The sequence below is a fragment of the Protopterus annectens genome, chromosome 5.part0 (genome assembly GCF_019279795.1).
Source record: "Protopterus annectens isolate FY-2018-M chromosome 5.part0, PAN1.0, whole genome shotgun sequence".
Taxonomy (NCBI): Eukaryota; Metazoa; Chordata; order Ceratodontiformes; family Protopteridae; genus Protopterus; species Protopterus annectens.
The window spans coordinates 1,556,281,760-1,556,298,697 of record NC_056735.1 but is presented as its reverse complement, the minus strand read 5'-3'; the positions used below and the strand labels follow the sequence as shown (position 1 = coordinate 1,556,298,697).

At 37.6% G+C, this 16,938-nt stretch overlaps 1 long non-coding RNA gene across 2 annotated transcripts in view; it reads right to left on the bottom strand.

Annotated features, from left to right (window-relative positions):
* The window catches only part of LOC122801773, a 436,281-nt gene extending 420,597 nt beyond the window's left edge, over positions 1-15,684 (bottom strand). Inside the window, exons 1-3 of one of the 2 annotated variants that reach the window (XR_006364800.1) lie at positions 14,910-15,684; positions 5,171-5,288; positions 807-1,741 (exon numbers count right to left, since the gene is read on the bottom strand). This is a non-coding gene — a long non-coding RNA (uncharacterized LOC122801773). Of the gene's footprint in view, positions 1-806; positions 1,742-5,170; positions 5,289-14,909 lie in introns of those variants that run through there. The other variant, XR_006364799.1, reaches the window with a different exon arrangement.
* Between the last annotated feature and the right edge of the window lie 1,254 nt (positions 15,685-16,938).

The window sequence follows — 16,938 nt, the reverse complement described above, 5'->3', positions numbered from 1 at the left end:
ATTAAGAGCTGGATGGTGGCAATGATAACTACCTTTTAGTCTGGGTAAAAGGGGGCATAGCTAGTAAACCGGTGCCAGCCTTCCCCAGGAGTGTCTGTGTGTTTGTATATAAATCAAATCTCAAAGTGTGTGTGTGTGTGTGTGTGTGTGTGTGTGTGTGTGTGTGTGTGTGTGTGTGTGTGTCCATGTGTGTGTGTGTGTGTGTGTGTGTGTGTGTGTGTGAGCTAGGGCCACAAAGCACGGTTGGACAGAGTGGATGCTTGGAGGTTTTGGCTTGAACACTTGACTGAGGTCTTAATCTTATAGCTGTGTCAGTGGGGAGCCTTATTGAGGATCTGGAGAGAGAGGAAAAAAACAGCCACAAACTGATTGTGATCTCTGTGGACTAGTTTAGTGGTATTGCAGAGGAGCTCTACTGAATACATTTATCTGAAGGGTCACTGACTTTGTCAGGTTTTTAAGGATAGGCAGATTTAAATAAGGATGGGTTCTTAGCTTTCTCACAAATTTTATGTGGCACTACAAATAAGATTTAAGGTTTATGTATTCCTGATAAGTGTTATTTCATCACGATGAACTGTTGTGAACAAACAAAAATGTAGGGCTTTGTTTATGTATACATTGTGCAAAATCTTTATTAATGAGGTGTTGTGAGGGTATTGGTAATATGAAAACCAGCTAGTCTGTCACACACACACACACACACACACACACACACACACACACACACACACACACACACACACACACACACACACACACACACACACTCAAGTACCAGCATACCTCACCTTCTTGCCATCCATTTTGCGTCACCTATTGCGTCTTGCATGAAATTATTTTCATTTTCATGGTGATACCCCTTTTCTTTTTTTAAAAAATGAAGGCTCAAAAAATATTATGAAGTTCATTTACAGTGAAAGTAAAACAAATGTGCTGGCTGTAATGATTCACACTCTGTAATTACTGTTTTCTAAAATAAGGGAAACAGTCATGCAGAACCATGTGAACTGAGGGAGGCTCTGCATTTCAATGCTTCATGTAACATGGATAGAAAGTTCACTCAGATATTCAAGACTAACAAATGAAATTAAATAAAAAAAATGAGACACTGACCAGTAATATCATAACCAGTCTGAAAAGATCCCATGTATACAGTTAGCTCTTTGGTCTTCTGTCAGTATCTGTTGCAGCTACATTTTTGGTAAGAGAATCTGTTTAACTTGTGTCCCAGTTATTTATTCTCTTTGCTGTCATCCTATTTATCATTTTTTCTTCCTTTCACATTAAGTTGTACTAGCTATTAAGTAACATATTTACTTCAAATGGTCCCGATGAAAGGGTTTCCACTTAATTACTTAAGCAGCTTCTCAACCTAATATGACAATAACTACTAACAGCAGAGTAGCAAAGCACCTCCATAGCTCATTATTTTAGACAGTGATGATAAACACAAGATGACATACAGAGCCATGAAATGTAAATCATACAACAAGGTAAAAAAAGAAATGAGTCAACTAGTGTCTGTTGTTCAGCATTGATGCTTTCACTCCTTAGCCAGCTGTGATCCTATATTGCATAATTAATTTGCGTAGACGTTTTCCCACAATCCACTCGGTATTCTCTCACTACTCATTTACTTTCTCTTTCTGGCATCTGCCTCAAGTACCCAAAGATGCAGGTGGAAGGCAATAAATTATAATCAGAATAACATGCCAAAAAAGCCTGAACTTGCAGATCCCTAAAACAACAACACAAAAAAAAATTAGAAAGAACAATAGCCCTGCATCAAGAAGTCATGATTATTATCATGAATTGCAAGTTCTCTGTAGCAGAAGGACATATTGTGAAATACATGGGAACATCTACATAAATGTTTTACTTAAAGAACACGGTGCACCCAAGTGATATTAGGACATTGATAACTATACTACACACTTCCAGAAAGTCAGCTAACAATAACATATCTTTAATAGGCATAGAGAAACAGTTATAATCTTCAGTCAGGCATTAAACAAAATCAGAATTTTCAGAGAAATCTCTTAACCACTTAGTTCCAAAATGCTAATCAGAATAATCCAAAAATCAGCTTATTTCATGTACCAGATTTTATTTTCTTTCTCTGCGACATCAAGGTACAATGGGGATTATGAAATTTGCCCTTTCCCCACTGTAGTGCAAGTTTGGATTTGGTGTGTGTGTGTGTGTGTGTGTGTGTGTGTGTGTGTGTGTGTGTGTGTGTGTGTGTGTGTGTGTGCGTGTATATGTATAAATGTGTGTGTGTGTGCGTGTATGTATGTATATATATATATATATACACACATATACATAAATAATTAACTGAGGGTGTGGGGTACAGTGGGTTTGCCCCCTGCAAAAAATGTTTTATTTTTTTCTGTATGTTTTTCGATTGGTTGATCATGTTGTGTTTGATCACTAACCGTTTGATATTTCAACTTTTTGATACGTGTGTGTGTGTGTGTGTGTGTGTGTGTGTGTGTGTTTGTATGAAATTTATTTTCAACAGTAAGATTACTAGTGTCATACATAAAAACATCCATAAATCCTCAGTCCAACAATCTGAAATGCAAATGCTCAGTTAATATTAAACCACACCCTTTTACTAGCCTGCCCTTTTCTTGAAATATTCATTGTATTCATTGTAACTCATCTCCTAATATTAGTCTGGCCAGGCTCCCAGCAACTTATGCTCTTTCACCAGTTTAGAACCTTCAACAGTCATCTATGACTTCTATAAATTTGCTTAATTTTGCAGTTAGTCCTAAAGCTAGGCAGCCGAAACATGCAATCAGTTATTGTTGTCATCCAGTGGCAGCAGAAATGAGTTGCCCACTAATTAATATAGAGGCATCTTCCAAGTCTTCACAATCATATCATCATGTGGAAGTGCCCTACTATTCTTACTGGTGTGTGGTGTGAAGGGTGTTGCCCTACCTGTGCTGTGATTGATTATACCTTATGACATGGTATCTCATGGGAAATCAAGACAGGCCACAAATGTACCTTTCGTCATTTATATTAATGTTTCCTTTAGGAGATGCCAGGCCTCCCAGTGTATTATATATGGACTCCAACACCCTAACATAAACAGATTCTGTTTAGGAGGCCACTTTCCATGCAGTACATGGACTGTGTCTTTCTCTCCTCATCCACTCCCTTAACTCTTCAACGATGTAGGAGTTTTGGGGTAGCTGCTCCAAGCCCACTTCTATTCTAGCCATCTACCTAACTTTCCACTTGGCCCCTCTTCTTCTTTTTTTTTTTTTTTTTTAAGATTTTTGGGAAAAATGTTTTTATTTTATATATATATATATATATATATATATATATATATATATATATATCTTGACTGCAAATGAACCATATTTAACCTATATGCGTTGCAGGTTTATGTTTTCTCTCTTTCTTTCTTTCTTTTTTTTAATATAAGTAATTACTCTTTGATCTTACTGACCACTAGTTTTTGTAACAAAGGTCTTGTTTTTAATCACAAATAAGTCTAAATCCACTTTTGACAGATGATCTCCATTCAAATCACTACCATGCAGAAATGATTAATGTTCTCCAGGTCATAATGCTTGAAGTCCATAAACCATCCATCTTTACTTATTCGTTATCTTACCAACATATTTCCTGGCATTTTCAATATGCCCATGACTAATCACAGTTCTCACCTTACTATGTTTGGCCATATAAAAATATCTCCTGGAAACACATGTTTAAAACAATGTATATCATTTAGCATTCTTAGAACTAAGTCCTTTTTTGACATCAAGCCCTGGATCTTTACCCCCCCCCCCCAAGTGCAATATCAACTGTCCACATTACATTGTACGCAATCCTTGCCACACTGACTTGAATTCTGTGATATCTTATCCCAGATGGATACTTTTAGGATTCATCTACGCCCTATTCTGGGCACAAAAATGCAAGATTGGCCCATGAACTATACTGTATACAGACCAGCAGAAAAATGAAAAGTAGTTTTAACAAGCCAGGAAACAGCTAATACATACCAGCTGACATTTTTATGTTTATTCTTCTCTAATGACCATCATTTCAACCACCATGCCTCATCACTTTTGTGCTCCTTCATCTTTTATTCCTTTTTATATAGAATATCTCAGAAAGACTTTGAAAGCCCATGTAACCAGATGATTAAGGACCTCCACTCCCTCACTTTCCTTAACTACAGCAGTTGTATTACCATTTGTAATCAAGTGAGCTGAAAAGTAAATGGAATTAACTTCAACTTAGTTTACTGCCTCTCTCGGCAATTAAAAGATTGACCTACATCATCCTTCCAATAAGGCTGCAAACATTGAATCCACATGACACTGCCCCCCATGCCATAAACATTATAATGCTGACCCAGGAAAACTAAGGCTATAGTCCACTTCTCTAGACTAATTTGCTGTCTCTTCTGAAACTGATAAGAAAGAGGATGCAAATGTTTATTCCAGATAAAATGACTTCACAAGCAGATCTAGGAGATTCTCTTTTTGATGCCCTCCCTGCGGGAGGAATAAAAAAAAAACTTGTTGATGTTTGCAGTAGTTTATTCAATTACGTAGGTAGATGGATGAGTGTTCTTGTTTCATTAGAACAGGAACACTTGTCCATATACTTTCTTGTATTTGAGCATGATAGATATTAATACCTTTCAAGACTTTCAAGACAGTGTCCCACTCAGCAACAGTAATAGATCTTTCCAGGATAGAATTGATGCACTGTTATAATCTAGACATCTCCTACCTATAACTAGAGAAAAACAAGTTGCTTGAAAAATAAAGCCTTGACATACAGTAAAACAACAGACATTATGCCATCTCTTGTATATACTACCTTGCCACATGGATCCAGTAAGCTCTGCACCTCGCAAATGTTGAACCTAACTCATTTACCTAAATAGGGGCTCAGCTCTTCCTTATTTCCACTTCCATTAACTCTACAGGTATCTTTCTCCTTTCTGAATATGCTTAAATCATTAGCATCTAACAATGCACTGCAGTTATGTAAGATGCTGGCATATCATACTTTCTGCGAGTTATGGCAAGCAGTTTCCACTGACAAATAAACATTCTTAATTTTTTTGCTTATAAGCTATCCATTAAGACATCCAATCAGTATAAAATGGCTACATACTCACATGATTCCAATACTGGCTCCATAATGGCTGCTGTTCAGACAGTATAGTGTGATCTACATTTCAAGGATCCATCAGTTTTTTATAAGGTTAATCTTCTTTAATGGCAGTAGAGTTGTTACTAAAAGTGGTACAAATAACTATATGATCAGTAAAAGCCACCATGTAAACACCATAATCAATCTGAGACATACTATCAGAATACAAACAGTAATCAAGCTCTGTCCTTAAAAGATATCTGCTATACATACAGAGTTGATGATTTCCTAGCAGCTGATGACCACTGTTCAAAATCTCCCTATAAATTTTAACTTCTGCAAGAATCTTCTCCTGTATCCTTTCCAAAATTAAAGTTTAAATTCCTCATAATAAGTAAATCTATATTAAAAAAGACCTAAGGTGTAATAAGTTCATACAACTCTCTCCTCTCATTAACTGATTATGGGGATATCAACCAGAAAGACAATAAGATGCAGTGTGCATTTGTAAACCAAGAATAAGGAAATCCCCACTTTACCAATAATAAATACATCAATATAAGGATCAGAACAGCTAAAACAGATTATAATATAAATAAAAAATGACTGTGGCATCAATCCACAACCATAAAACATCTTCAACATTAATAATGTTATAAATATTCATCAAAAGTACAGTAAAATATCCTTTATCGCATTAGGTATGGGTTCTTGTGTATTTTTCAGTCTCTAACTTGCAACTCTACAGGAGTCTACATCACTAATCTGAAACGGACAGCCCATAACAGCAATATCATCAGTTCCTGATACATTAAATCTGGTCCTGTTTTAGATGGTATCAGCATAATGGATAAACACACTGCAGTAAAAGAAATATCATTCTTAGAAATAGGCAACAATATAAATATCTTTTTAGGATTAGGTAAGGCTGTTTGCTCTGAATCATTTCTGTCCCCTTCCTGCTCTAAAACCTCTAAGTTAGGTCAATTGGACCATAAGTGTCCTTCCTATTTGTACATACCCAAACACACGTTTCTACAGGATGACTATTTTCATTACATTGAGAACAGATTTTTTTTTTGAAACATGCAATACCTTAATGAATGTTAAGAACCACAATAATACGTTTTCAGCTGTCCCCTGTAAGGAACAATACATATGAGAACAGCAACAGTTAATAATATTATGAATATGAATCTGTTATCAGCTAACTTTAAAATAACCCACACTTCTCAAGCACCTGTCAAAACAGTTCTATTATCCTATACTTTGCCAGTTGAATACACATACTGACAAGAAGAAGAAACTAGTCATATAAATCTGGTTAAACAGAGGCATCATTCCAAAACTGCACAGTATGTTTTTGTTAGCATTTACATTAATAGAGTCAGAGAAAGGAGCAACATGCTACTTCAAATAACATGCAGCCTAAAACTTGTTCAATAAACAAAATAACTCATATGTAGGTTTTCAATGTTTTCCTGTCCCAAATGTGAAATAGAGCCCACAGCTTCAGCTTTAGTCCAATAGAGAAACTAATACATCACAAAGAACATAACACTTTTTGGTAGAGTATATTTTATGTAGTATTCTAACAAAAGGTCACTGGTTTAGTCTATTTGGCATAGCACCTGAAGTAAATGAACCAGCTACCATTGTATATGTTTTCTTATTAGCAACAACTGTATCCTGTAAAGTACTTCCTGCAACCCTAAATCATCCAAACCTGATAACATCACATATATAGAGAAAAAACAGAGTTTCAGAAATTGGAACATAATGGACTCCTCAAAAATAACAGCAGGATCACCTCTGGAAACAAATTTCTCTACAATATGACACCACAATGCTTCTTTGTCATCATCAGGGCTTGCATCCATTAAATGCAACAGAGTAGGGTTATCTAGACATTTAATAGACAGCTCAGTAGTTTTGACAACATTCACATCTATCCTAGCCAAAGAAACAGAATATTTTTCAGATGAAGTGTGATGGCCTCTCTTTACCACAGGCCAGTAATCAAGGAGCCTCCGTCCTCACCACTGACATCAGTGAGAGACAATCACCAAGAACAAGAATGGATTTAGTATTTCAAATGCAGCTCTCTGCATCAAGCACAGTTTCCTCCAAGAACACACACAGAACCTGTTCCAGACCTGGGACTAGACTCTCTGTCTCTCCAGATTCCAAACACGACTCACTTTGGAGCATTGTTTTTCAGCTCCAAGTAGCTGACACCCTGACCTTAGTATTTGAGTTCCACACACACACAGATACACTCCTGGGAAAGGCTGGTACAGACTATAAGGTAAACTCACTGCCACCAGTCTACCACTGTCAGGTTGTTACAAGGGTATCCAATTATACTGAGTAAAATCAATACTAACATAAATGGTAGAGTGTGACCAAAGCAGCCAGGCTTTTTGGAGTGGCTAATGCATCACTAAAATAAGCACAAATACTCTCAGAATTTTAAAAGTACTCTGTATAAAGACCAACCACAATGAAATGTATAAAAATATTTGATAATAAATTATAAAATAGAAAACCTGTGAATACTAAATATCTAAGTACAATAAACATCAGAGTTTCAGTAGCAGGAGAAATAAAAATATCACAGATGGACAGATTCAAACAGATGCAGAAAAACACTACTTAATTAATCTCACTGTATTTCCTAACTTTCTAAAGAATAAATGTTCCCTAGCTAACTGAATTAATAAGGAGCGGAGGAGTTGGCATAATGGTTAAAGTCTTTACCTCAGAGATATAAGATACAAGATTTAGTAATTTAGCAAGGCAAGATAGGATGCTGAGATGCTTACTTCCAGAAGACAAGGTGATCAGCTTCCAGCTAACTGAATTGAACTCAACTAACTCAACTGAACTGTGATAACTGTCATAGATTTTTCTATCAAGTTCTAAGGAAAACAAAAGAAGCTGCTGTGTAAGTTCCATCCTCTCAGTGTTGGTTATAGAATTACATCACATTTGATCACCTGCCTCTGGTACAATACACATTCAGAGCTTTGCTAAGATCTGTTGCAGTATTTGAAAATTATAGAACAATTTCAAAAACATCTACTCTTTCTTTCCAGAATTCTTTGTTTAAACACAAACATTTAATCAGCTACAACACTGTTGATGCATTAACACAAGCATCTGTACAAGTCCGTGTGATAGTCAACTGGCACAAAGTTATTTACAAAACTCCAGCTAGCTATGCTGGTATATGTTACACATGCACTGCCCTAATCTCCCTGTCACAGATGGCAATACCTCACATTGTCACATGAAGTAGCAGAAGTTGTTGTAGTTTCAGATATCATGGAACTTCCCCTCTATTTCTCCAACAGGAAGTACTTTCAATGACCTTTCAAAAATAGTAGGGGTACTTTTTTTTTTACAAAAACTCTCTTTCCGCATAAAATAATGTGTTTACAAAAACTTATCAGCAATACTTATACTCTCATCGTATTATCCCAGTAAAATAAAAATGTAAATGTATCTATTTATATATATATATATATATATATATATATATATATATATATACTTAAAATTCACCCTACTCAGATATTCATCTATAATTTATCTTACCTAGCTCCACATTGTAAATCCATCCAGTTTATGATTTCCATGCACAAGACATCAAGATGTAGCTGAGGTCTGCAGATATCAAGGTGTAGCTGAGGTTTGCAGGATATCCAGTTTTGGGATGTGAGTGTTGCATCACAGTTGTTTACAAATGATGTTGGTCTGCTGGCTTTAAGTGACTGTGATCTCCAGCGTTCATTGCAGTGGTCACTGCTGAGTGCAAAGTAGCTGGGATAAGAATCAGAGGTTATGGTTCTTTTTTGGAAATGAGTGGATTCTCTGTTTAAGTGAGGAAGGAACAGCTATACCAAGTAGAGCAGTTTATGTGTCAGGGGATCTTGTTAATGAATAGAAGGGATCAGAAAACTGACCAGTGGATGGGAACAGCTGCAGCAGTACTGAGGTGTTGTGCCAGACTATGGTGGTGAAGTAGGAGCTGAGTCTTAGAACAGAGCTCTCCATTTCCTAGTTAATCTATGCTCCCATCTTCACCTATGGCCGTAAACCTTGAATTGTGACTGAGAGGATAGGACAACAGATGCAAGCAGCAGAAATTAGGCTCATTCAAAGGGTTTCTGGTCTCATTTTGCAAGATAGAGTCAGGAGCTTAGCAATCCAGGAGGATCTTTGAATGCCTCCTGAGTACCTCCATTGGTATGTGTACAAGGCACTGCCCACTGGACCTAAATATCTTGAATAACATTATTGTTAGTCCATGCCATTGTGCAGAGGGATAAATCTCTGAATACAGTCCAGGTGACATGAGTTTGGTTAGCAGCTTGGACATCTGAGGAGTTGGAAGAGGAATGATGGGGGAAGGTCACGTGCTTCAACACTCCTTACAGTTGAACCCTGGTGAAGGCTGTTGACATGCCTGGATGCATTGTCCTAAGATGGTATTGTCAGGAGATCTTACCTGAGTCACCAAGGAGAAGGGACAATGCACCAGGTAACCCCCATTGCACGACCACCCCCTTGATGTAAACAGGTCTATGCATGGAGTGGAGGATGAGTAGTATAAAAACACTGCTTGGCAGCAATATGATGGTGTGCTAGGATCTTTAGTCTCCTTATCTGTCCAGAGCCTGGGATGGACTAATTCTGGGGAAGTAATGGTTTGTCTGTGTAGACCCAGTGGACAAGAAGAAGCACTAGTGCTGCTTCAGGTCAGTTGTGGGGAAGAAAAAAGATATAAAAATAGCAGAACTGTTATATTTTATGACTCTTGTAAAGTACCAGAATACAAAAATAAGAAGATAGTCAATGAAGGCATCAGCCATCTCACTGCCAAATGTAATATTTTCAGATGCAGATATTAGGTTAATCTTTAGTGTATTCTTATGGCCAGAGGCATTATCAGTCTTTGTATTAAGAGAAATAAGTTGTTTAAGACAAGTATCCGTAGTGCTGAGGGATTATATTCAGGCTCTGACAACTGAATATTCTAATAATCTAATACAATGAATTCAATTCATATTTCATACTAGAAGCAAACAAGTTCAGTCCCTTTTTGGCATACGAAGCATAGGAGTAAAAGGAAAATGACGAAAACAACTGAAACTTGTAAGACCTTGCTGATTTTCACCTAACTAAAAATGGACCCCCTTTACAAACAAGGGTTTGTTACAAACAAGATTTTTATGTTGGGTAAGTTGCTGGAGAGTTTGGAGCACTGAAAATTAATAGCACCATCTTCTGTAGGTTTCATATCAGATCACAGGATATCATCCCCTGCTAGAATAGTTTCTAAGTGTGGAATGTCTTAGATGGGCCAAGTTTTAGATGCAGCTGCTGTGTCAGCAAGGTATAATGTGATCCAGGTTTGCAAAATATGAACTGTGTTATGATTTTTTGCATTAATATGTACCAGATGAAGATCTCTAAAAGTTAAGCAAATGTTTTAGTGGTGTTAAAAATAATATTGTTGGTGCATTAGTCTGGGCTGGGGATTAAATTGATCAGTCACAGCATGAAGTTATGGGACAGAGTAGTGGAAGCTAGGTTAAGAAGGGACGTGATGATTAGTGAACAGCAGTATGGTTTCATGCCGGGAAAGAGCACTACAGATGCGATGTTTGCTCTGAGAATGTTGATGGAGAAGTACAGAGAATGTCAGAAGGAGTTGGACTGTGTTTATGTAGACTTAGAGAAAGCATATGACAGGGTGCCTAGAGAGGAGTTGTGGTATTGTATGATGAAGTCAGGAGTGTCAGAGAAGTATGTAAGAGTGGTACAGGATATGTACGAGGGTAGTGTGACAGCAGTGGGAGTGACGGATGCGTTTAAGGTGGAGGTGGGGTTACATCAAGGATCAGCTCTGAGCCCTTTCTTATTTGCAATGGTGATGGACAGGTTGACAGACAAGATCAGACAGGAGTCCCCATGGACTACGATGTTTGCAGATGACATTGTGATCTGTAGTGAGAGTAGGGAACAGGTGGAGGAGACCCCGGAGAGATGGAGATATGCTCTAGAAAGAAGAGGAGTGAAGGTTAGCAGGACTAAGACAGAATATATGTGTGTGAATGAGAGGGAGGATAGAAGAATGGTGAGGATGCAAGGAGTAGAGGTGGCGAAGGTGGATGAGTTTAAATACTTCGGGTCAATAGTTCAGAGTAATGGTGAGTGTGGAAGAGAGGTGAAGAAGAGAGTACAGGCAGGATGGAGTGGGTGTAGAAGAGTGCCAGGAGTGATTTGTGACAGACGAGTACCTGTAAGAGTGAAAGGGAAGGTCTACAAGAGGGTAGTGAGACCAGCTATGTTATATGGGTTGGAGACAGTGGCATTGACAAAAAGGCAGGAGTTTGAGCTGGATGTGGAAGAGTTAAAGATGTTAAGATTTGCACTGGGTGTGACGAGGGTGGACAGAATTAGGAATAAGTATATTAGAGGGTCAGCCCAGGTTGGAAGGTTTGGAGACAAAGCCAGAGAGGCAAGATTACGTTGGTTTGGACATGTGCTAAGGAGGGATGCTGAGTATACTGGGAAAAAGATGCTAAGGATGAAGCTACCAGGTAACAGGAAAAGAGGAAGGCCTAAGATAAGGTTTTTGGATGTGGTGAGAGAGGACATGCAGGTGGTTGATGTGACAGAGCAAGATGCAGAGGACAGGGAGAAATGGAAACAGGTGATCCGCTGTGGCGACCCCTAACGGGAACAGCCGAAAGAAGATGATGATGATTAGTCTGGGCTGAATCATGTGAGGGACATTTTCTAATAACTATGTGCAGAACTTGCCTACTAGTAGACAAATGGTAAATTAGTTTTCCTTTCTGCTTGATCTGTATTATCAGTGAAATTAACTGAGATGAGAAGTGATTAGCATATGTTATAGGTATAGTTTGTTGTCTAGATAGCATGAGTTCTTTAGTTTAGAGACTGAAAGTTGTCAGCATGCACTGTTGTTAAACCCGAATTAAGACTTGGGGGCAAGGGGCACTTGAGTCATATGATCTGTAACATGACCGCTGCAAAAGAACATCATGTTCCCCATGTGATCAGTGAAGTGATCACTGACTATGTACATTATTTGAGCCCATGAAAATATGTTGATATTACATACTACTGATGCACCAGGCATATACTATTTGATAAACATAATACAACTAGTAATAGGAACAGGTAATGTGACAATAGTGAGTAAAAACGTAACATGATCTGGTGACTGTTATTTGGGAAAAGGGAAGCATTGCCTGCTCTGCCCAGCATGCTACCAGCTTAACCTTCACAAGAACAAGAATTTTAGAAAATAGACAGACAGATAGGTAGAAGGAGAGTTTTAATTTAATTTTATTTTACTTAAGATGAGTAGACTGGACCTATACCCCCTTTTTAGCTATGACCTTGTTACATGATAGAAAAATAACTAACTACAGTGGTTGGAATGAGCTTACATAGAGGATACTATGCAATTGATATAAAGAGAACAAAAATTGTTCAGTGTTACAAGTTAATACAATCACAAATTCAGTAATAATAGCTGATCTGCCATTTGACTGAAATGACAGCCATACTGGAAGGGATCTCTGCTATATACAGCTGCACACAATCTTTATCTGGTAATGGGTGATTAGTCTGATATTAAACTTAATGGAGGAGTCTTTAATGCAGCCATAGGGACATAGGTCCATAGTTTGGAACACCAGTTAAGGACGTTGATGATGAAATATTCCAGTATCTATCTATATACACACACACACACACACACACACATATATATATATATATATATATATATATATATATATATATATATATATGTATTTGTGCGTGTGAATGTACATATACATGCATATGTGCATATGTGTGCGTGTGTATAATATAGTGTGTATGTAAATATATATATATATATATATATATATATATATATATATATATATATATATATATATATATTAATTGATTGATAAAGTACAGTCTTAGCCTTAGGGACACTTATTCTTGGGAAGGTAATGCCAAAGTTCATTTCTGGAAACAGTGAAAAACAGATGACACAAATTGAGCCCTGCAGAAGATCTATCTTTTTTCTGGTCTGAGTGACTAAAGTTAATGCCTACCTGTACTTGCAATGATGCTTATCCATTTATGCACAATGAGTATCAGTACATGATGGACTGATGAAATTACTGACTTAGAAATCAAATAGAATTATAATTTTAGTACAGAACTAAACACCAGGGTCAACCAGGGAAAATCAGGAGAAGGTAAAAGCTATGATGGCCACCATCCATCATCCTAACCCTTTCATTTGGCCCATCGACTTTTTTTAAGCATAACCTAGTTAAGCCTTTATCCATTCACCAAGGCCACACAAGACTGCAATGTTTCTGTTCACACAAAACAAGCCTTTTTAATCAGAAACTGGTTTATACGATTTCTGACCACTATGCATTTCATTTCCCATTTTAGTATAACAAAATAAGAAAATAATGATATTCACAGTTAATCACGGTACAGATCAATTTTCAAAAATAAAAATTAAGAAACATAGACTGTTTGATACAGCAGAGATAGCTGGCAGAGAAAGACAAAGCCTACACATCAAAGCCCCTGCTCTTTCCATTCACTTTATCTATCTTCTTAAGTTGCAGTAGCAACAGGCTGACTCATTACGAAATAAAATTTCATCATAATTTTTAAGGAAAGTCTCTTAATAATGTCAGAATCATTGTGAAACTCTACTACAGCATGAAGCTAGGACCATATTTTTACAAAAAAAATGTAAATGTATGGAATTCTAACATGGTCCTAGAATAAGGGCTGTAAATGTGTGAAATTATATATGTAATGCATATTAGGCCTGGATTCATAAGCGCTATGCTTCTTATCCCCACCCATTCGTAACTGGGTGCTGTACATAGTGTAACACTTTATATTATTCCCATTATGCTTCTGGTGGTCCCGAATCCCTACCAGGTAGAGCCTTTGACATACAGTCTGATGAAAGCAATGTAACATGTTGTATAATTATCTTAGTGAAGTACGACCCAGTCTCTAACATATATATGTTCATAGGTAGTTGCTAGGCATACAATCCAGGCAACTATTAAGGAGACTATCCCAGATTCTCAATTGCTCCAAAACACTGCCTAATTATGTCACTTGTTCAAAGACACAGTAGGGAAACAATGCTGAAGAGATTCAAGCCATATACCTTTTGGGGCAGGAAGCAGCTCATTAACTTAGAGTTTCATTCCTCTCCACTAACTGCCCTGAGCCAGTGCATGCTACGTTCTTGACATCTGTTTCATAAATCAAACATGATCTTGTTTGTGTCATAAAAAGAAAAAAAAAAGCACACAATTCAAACATGTCCCATACTGAAAAATACAAATGCTTGTAACTTATGTTTTCTGCTTTTCTGAATATGTGAATTATGTGCTTCATAAATGTGAAATCATATTCCTTGCAAGTCTGTATATTATTGACTCTGATATTGTGTGAATCAAGTACCCTGACAGTCTGAATCACTGGCTATGCAGCTGTAAGAATGACCCTGACTAACTGCATTCCATCCCCTAGTGTTTGTGCACTTGCACCTTCACTCTGAATTGGTATTATTATGCCCATCCATTCATAAGATCTTTCCAGATGATTAGGAAGCAATATTGACACACTGTGAAAAATTAAATTGTGCTATTTATTTTAAAGTAACAAAGACAACTTACCTTTACCAGCAGTTTCAGAATATGATCAAAAAAGTCAGGAATGAAACCTTTGAGTCAGATAACAAGCTTTACAAGCCCAGTTCTCTGACTCATTTATAATTTTTATATTCTGCTTTGGTTTCTGGCTTAGTGACACAAATTTTCTATATATAGTCAGCTTTCTGGTCCAGCAGTTTTTACCCTGATAAGACATGCTTTTCTGTGCGCATTGAAGAAGTAGTGCACACAGTCTCATCTCACATATAAACTGCATTTATAAATTCATAATTCCTTGGCTGACATATATGCATGCTCGGTCAAACGATTGTTCAAAGTAACAGCTACAGAATCTTGAGTTTTATTTGCAACAGTTTTCAAAGTAACAGCTGCAGATTCTTGAGTTGTATTTGCAACAGTCACTTAATAAAACATTTTGATCTCCACTCTTTTCTCTTTTAGCATATTTGATAAACATAGTTAGGCTGTCCACACTTCCTGCATTTTCTGTTAGATGTTGTCATGGCTTGCTATAGTGGTGACAGTCATACCCAGGACAAAATTATGGTTGCTGAGCTGAGTACTTTCCATTTTTAACAGCATCTTCAGATTCGGATATAGCAGTAGCTTTCTTTCCTGACATTTTGTTTGAAGCATCTCCCCTATTGTAATGTACCTTGGCAGTATTACTCTGTCTTGTACCAATAGTCTAACCATTTCATTTTAATTTTTCAAACATCTAAATCCACTTTAAACTCTTTCAAATGAATATTGGTTAACTCTAATTGCTCTAAGTATGTAAGAGTGGTACATGATATGTACAAGGGTAGTGTGACAGTGGTGAGGACTGCAGTGGGAGTGACAGATCCGTTTAAGGTGGGGGTGGGATTACATCAAGGATCAGCTCTGAGTCCTTTCTTATTTGCAGTGGTGATGGACAGGTTGACAGATGAGATCAGATAGGAGGACCCGTGGACTATGATGTTTGCAGATGACATTGTGATCTGTAGTGAGAGTAGGAATCAGGTTGAGGAGACTCTGGAGAGGTGGAGATATGCTCTAGAGAGCAGAGGAATGAAGGTCAGCAGGGCTAAGACAGAATATATGTGTGTAAATGAGAGGGAGGGTAGAGGAATGGTGAGGATGCAGGGAGTAGAGTTGGTAAAGGTGGATGAGTTTAAGTACTTGGGATCAACAGTTCAGAGTAATGGTGAATGTGGAAGAGAGGTGAAGAAGAGAGTACAGGCAGGGTGGAATGGGTGGAGAAGAGTGTCAGGAGTGATTTGTGACAGACGGGTACAAGTAAGAGTGAAAGGGAAGGTCTACAAGAGGGTAGTGAGACCAGCTATGTTATATGGGTTGGAGACAGTGGCATTGACAAAAAGGCAGGAGTCAGAGCTGGATGTGGCAGAGTTAAAGATGTTAAGATTTGCACTTGGTGTGACTAGGATGGATAGGCTTAGGAATCAGTATATTAGAGGGTCAGCTCATGTTGGACAGTTTGGAGACAAAGCAAGAGAGATGAGATTGCATTGGTTTGGACCTGTGCTGAGGAGGGATGATGGGTATATTGGGAAAAAGATGCTAAGGATGGAGCTGCCAGGTAAGAGGAAAAGAGGAAGGCCTAAGATAAGGTTTATGGACGTAGTGAGAGAGGACATGCAGGCGGTTGGTGTGACAGAGCAAGATGCAGAGGATAGGAAGAAATGGAAAGAGATGATCCGCTGTGGCGACCCCTAACGGGAAAAGCCGAAAGATGATGATGATGATGATGACTTTCTCTAGTGTTAATTCGGATACTGGCTAACGTTTACTTAATTTGCCAGTTTCAATGCCACAAAGAATTCTGTCTTGCAGCAATAATTCATGTAGTTCACCAAATTTAATCTTTGAGCTTTTGCACTAATTCAGTCATGCATGCATCAATAGCTTTTAGTGAAAAACAAAATGTGAATATTTTAGCCATATCCCTAACAACACTGTTCACTTTCAGCCTCTATACAGGTTTTGTACCAAGTGAATGGAGAAGAGCTACAGTTATTCTCCTGAATAA